The following is a 5,810-nucleotide window of genomic DNA, read 5'->3' as shown; positions in this document are numbered from 1 at the left end:
AAAAAAAAAAAAAAAGAAAAAAAGAAAAGAAAAAAAAAAGGTTCTTGACACTCTTATAGCTTGGTCAGAGACTACTGGGAGATGTAACAAAATCTTTCGGGGCCCAGTTGCTCCTGTGTAACCATTGGCAATGTATTGTTCACCTGACCAGGTTTTGACCTACAGTGACTCTAGTCACTGCAGATACATAAGAAGATAAGAATTGCCATTGACTAGGATGGACCATAGGTCCATCTTGCCCAGCATCCTGTGTTATAGTGACAGAATGGATGCTGAAAGGGTATGACCATGTTTTTTTCCTGCTGTTCCTTTCTCACTTACAGCCCTCAGCATTTAATATCTAGGATGTTCAAATTCAGAAGCTGTATCCCTAACTCCCATGCTCAATAGTTACAGTGCAAGCAAATTACACAGCAAGCCTGAGGCTGGTGTGTACCAGTTTAACACCTCTGTAACATCGTTGACTTCAATGGAGTTAGGATGATATTACAGCAAAATCAGAATCAGACCTGATATTTTTATGGTTTTGAACTGCTATTAGCAAATTCTGCCTCAGCTTTTACACCCCATGCTACTCTTTTGACCTCAGTGAGGATGTAAGAGAGGACGAGAATTGGCCCATCAAATTTGCAAGAGGCTCAGTTCCGCAAGGGATTCAGCATTCTGGCCCTGATCCAGAAAAGCAGTTAAGCATGTGACCAGAAGCAGATCTTGGATTTTGAAAAAGAGGAGGTGGGGAAGAAGGGAATGTGGTGGAGGGCTCACTGGCACCAGGTGTGACTGCTTGCAATGGATGGATCGCTGTGTGTGTAGTAGAAAGTCATAGGGTGGTGTGATTGCAGCTCCCCCTGCACCCACACAAACACACCCTTTCTTCTTGGTTTATCTCTGTATGTAACTAGCCCTATTGAAGGCAATGGGATCACTCAGATGGTTAATTAAATATATGTTGACTTGCTGGGCTGGATGAAGGCTAGAGTGTTCAGCGCTTTGGCAGCATGAGCTTTAGATTTTAAGTTAATGCCAGTGTGATGATCTAAACAGATACTACATGTGGACTTTTCAGAAGGGCTGTATAGGGGTTCTGGGTTTACAGTTATAGAGAGCTAACTGCAAGTCTGTTTTAGTATCATTGCACATGTGTGTACAAAAACAGATTTCTGATGTGTTGAGTCCCTTTGAAGTGTTACATTATGCCAGAATCTGCAAATACTTCTTTTTAAAGCAAAGTATGTATTTTTGTATTCTGTAATATCTAAAGTTATATTTCAGATGTAAATTATATTTGTCCTATAGTATTTGATACAAAATATTTAAAAAACCTCCTGTTTGTATATTTTAATGTTTTTAATATACAGACATGTTTAACTGGTGCACTTTGATCCCAATGGGAAAAATTGCAGCTAAAAAAGATTGTTTGCAATTAGCAAATGTAATATATTTCTTTTGTTCTTTTTAACTTAATAGATTACTGTTAAACTTGTCAGTATTAAGAAAGCTAAAACCAAAATAATAAATAATTGGATCAGAATTTTGGTCAACAGGTTCCTGTCAAATATACAAGGTAAATGACTTTACAAAGCTGGCATTACTTAAGAATACCTACGGGGCCACATGAATCTGTCAAGAGTATTTATAGTGTACTCCACTTATATGCTTGCCAGACAAGTGCATAATTTGCTTAACTGCATAATACAATGCCAGTCCCAATGTGTTGCCTGTTGCTTATATTTGAACAAATACTGATGATCTGTATATTGGTTAAGTGCATATCTGCTTAAGTGCATAGCATCTTTCAGCCACTTTCTGTAACTTAATTGTACTCCATTTAACTGCACCAGACACAGTGAAAGGGAAACAGCTGTTAAAGCGCTGCTATTAGCAGCTTAGAAACCAACTGGATCCCATCCCATCCAAGATTTCTAATCCAAGCCCTGAAAATGACAGGAGCTAGTCAGTTTGAAGGCTGCTAATAGCCAAGTGCTGACACTGCTGTAAGCAGTGCTTGTTGGCACTTTGTCAACCTCCCAAACTGATTAATCAACCCTATCTTCAAGGCTTTTAATATAACCCTGACAGTGAGGGGAAATCATCAGTTTTGGGGTGGCTGGTACCATAACATAACCAGCCTTGTTTATGTTAAGATTAGATAAATACATATTCCAGGTAAGTACATATGGAAGTCCCAAAGCTGTGCACTTAAACAGAGTAGGCTGTACGTAATTATTGAACAGGCATTTATTTCCTGCAATAGATGCTGCAAATTGTAAATTCTGTAAAATAATTATTGTATCATAACTGTTTTTTATAAAATAAATCCTCAGAGGCTTATTTACTAAGAAACCAAGTTGAATTCACTAGCAGTTATTTTATACTGTATAATAAACTTTTTTTACAAAATACATTTCCAAGAAAACAAAAAAGAACTGTGGCTTTTTCTTGCCCCACTTCCTTTCACTTTTGTGCTTTTATAACCCTTTTGTTCACCATAGTAGAGTTTGCAGCCCACTTATAGCATATCTCATTTTCTGGAAGATACATCAATTTATTATTATTTAGAGACAGATTGTATCCGTTGGAGCTTATGTTATGGGGTGTTGATTTTGCTTGAAAATTCTGGAATTCTCCATAAAAATAATCAAAATATAAACTTTAAAGGGAAAAGAGATTAAATGGTTCAAATCTGCTTTTGCTTACACTGAAATAATGCAAAACCGCTCATCTATTTGGAATGGATATCGACAACAAAATCAAGTCAGGATAAATACCAACTAAAGTAGCAAATCTTAAGTGTTTTTAGGGCAAAGGGGATGAAACTCGCATTTTATCTTAGTCTAAGACACCCTGTGGATGAATATTAGAAATGTTAGAATGAAATGCTAATGCTCAAAACATTGGCAGTAGTAGGGTTATTATCTCTACCAACTTGAAAACAACAATACCATCTCTTCTTGAGAGGGTGGGTAGTAAACCCTCACAGTCCAAAATCTACCATGGTTTTATGGAGAAGTACAGAAAATATATGGTCATTACATGAAGATCAGCTTATATTCTTCAGTGTAAGAGCAGAACACTTGGATTCCTCTGTCCAGCTAGGCCTACCCCACTTTTAGGTTTGCACATGCTTTTGCTGACTCATTTGCTTTCTTCCAGTACTCAGCCTATTGGAGTTATCATCTTTCCTTATTGCACACTCAAATAATATTAATTTGGTTGGACAGGTATGCAGCTATCAGTTTTTAAAGACAGTATCCTGAACTCAAGGCTGTTTAGCACCTCTGCTTTCTATCATTTTCCTTCCACAAGTTTTGATGCGACTGATAATATCTTTTATATCATCCTGAATATAACAGCTAAGAACTAGTCCCCATGTCTCCTTTATTTTCTGTTAGTAGGTAAGAGGGTTTTCCCCCCTCTCCTTTGTTATAGTTAAAAATGAAGTTCCCTGCAATATTGTGATTAGTTTTTTGTTGAATTAACCAATCCTTTTACAAAATTGGCATTGAGGAAAATCATAAGAATGACAATTTATGGGGAAATTGAGAAGCTGAATGCATAAAATTAGGATTGTCAACAATATATTGATAGATCAGACCATTCTTTCTTTGCAAATGAGATTGGAGTAAGGCCTCTAGCCTGATATTTCCTGTTGTAAGAGAAGAGGAAGCTCAGAGTTATAGGTCACCAGCCATCTTAATGCTCATTTCTCCCCCATTCTGGTCTAAGCTTATAAATTTTATATTTATTATCAGTCATATTTCCAAAGTGGTGGAAAGCTTCCATAGCTTGGATTCTTTGAATAGTCTTTTTAGTTTCCTTTGTAATTCCATTTCTTGTTAGATCAAACCAGACTTTTTACTCAGATGGCTACAGTGGTGTCAACCTGTAACACTGTTAAATCTGCATGAAACCTCATTTGCCTTTAATGCCTCTTTCCGGAGTTACATATATACAGTGATATATATTGATGTGCCTTTCTTTGTACTTGATGCAAACTTCAGCAAGTCAATGGTAGCTGGATAAAAATAGATTGCATCCTTCTGACTTCAAATGAATGTCACTAGCTTTTAGCAAGAAGCAAGGTTTATTTGAGAGTTCCTTTTATTGGACCAACTGCATGGTGGGGAGTGATGTTAAGCAAGCTTTCAGGCTCAAAGTATTTCCTCAGTTCTAGGAAAGAAGCAGATACAGCCAAATGTACAATATAAAGCTAAATTCGAGATACCTGGTGTTTAGGTTTTACCTAGCATTTAGCTTAGGCACTTTGAGCCTGAAAGCTTGTCTAACATCTCTCCCAACTATGCAGTTGGTCCAATAAAATAAATCATTGAACAAATCTTCTTGTTTATTGTATGTTTCCTGGATCATCATGTTATACCATCGCTGCCCATACTGCTGACTTTCAGATAGTTCTCAAACTTAGGGGTGGCCAACCTGTGGCACAAGTGGCATTGGCAGCTTCTGCATGTGACACATGATAGATCAAAGAGGGGACAGGCAGCAGAGCAGTAGGTTGAACAGGAAGCAAAAGGCAAAGCAGCAGTTTGGGCAGGGAACAGAAAACTGAGCAGGAGATTGGGGAGGGAGCACAGACTACAGAGCAAAAGCAGAGAAGCCGATTGGGCAGAGGAAAGGGATCAGAGCCATGCTAAATAAGCGTGTGGGACTAATTTGTGGCATACCTGCCAAAAAGGCTGGTACCCACTACTCGTATTGAGCACCTACACAGGTGCTAAACACCTGCTCTGATGCACGCAAATTAGCATGCATCGGAGCAGACTCAATTGAGTCTATTAGCATGCTCCAGCAGCATTGGTGTCTCATGTATGCAGCATTCCTGCTCTTCAAAATGGTGGTGGGGGCTCTTTACAGCTTGTTGAATGAGCTTTAGGTGAAGCGCCCTCACTGCCATTTTGAAGCGCGGAATGCTGAATACACAAGAAGCTACGGGCACTTTAATTAGAGCTGCTCCTAAGAGTTCCTCTAATTTAAAGCCCCCCCCTTCACCCCGGAGCAAATGTAAACATGGATGTTTCAGATTAAGCCTTACAGCCGGTCATCGCTATAATTTCCTATTTCTCGCTTTTTTTTTAAAGTAGTCTTTTCATTTATGGATTTTCAGTCTGAGTTGAATGTTCCTATTTGGTTTCCAGTTAATTTCAAAATGATGTACAAATTTGAAAAATGTGGGGAAACCCATAACTGTTGAAGAGACAGCTGTTGGCTGAGGGATTTTCCAAGAGAGAAAACAAAACCAGGCTTTTCTTGACTCCGACAATATTCATTTTTCTTTAAACCCCACCACATATCCTGTCAAGGCAGTTGTGCCTCAGTATTGTTTTATAGGATTCTTTCTAGTGGTGCAATGGCTCCAGTTTTTGGTAGTGCTTTGTGCATTAAAAACAGACAAGATGCAGTTTATGCATTATATTGATCCACTATCAACTGAGTAATCCCTGTTTGTCACTAAAAGTCTTAGCTCAGTTTGAACTAATGACAAAGGAAGGAAGGGTTTTGAGTCTCAATTCCTGAAGTCACAATTCCAGAAATCATGAAGGAAGGAATTAGTTGATTGCTTTGATTATTGTTTCCTTCTACTTTGTAGTAACGAGTTCAAATGTATTGTCCTGAATATAATGGCGGAGAGCTAGTCCCCATGTCTCCTTTACTTTCTGTTTGCAGGTAAGAGGGTTTTCCTCCTCTCCTTTGTTATAGTTAAAAATGAAATTCCCTGCAATATTGTGATTAGTTTTGTTTTTGTTGAATTAATCAATCCTTTTACAAAATTGGCATTGAGGCAAATCATAGGA

Source organism: Gavialis gangeticus, unplaced genomic scaffold (genome assembly GCF_001723915.1).
Source record: "Gavialis gangeticus isolate Ggan-Ray unplaced genomic scaffold, GavGan_comp1, whole genome shotgun sequence".
Lineage (NCBI taxonomy): Eukaryota > Metazoa > Chordata > Crocodylia > Gavialidae > Gavialis > Gavialis gangeticus.
Note: the sequence above shows the minus strand (reverse complement) of the source record.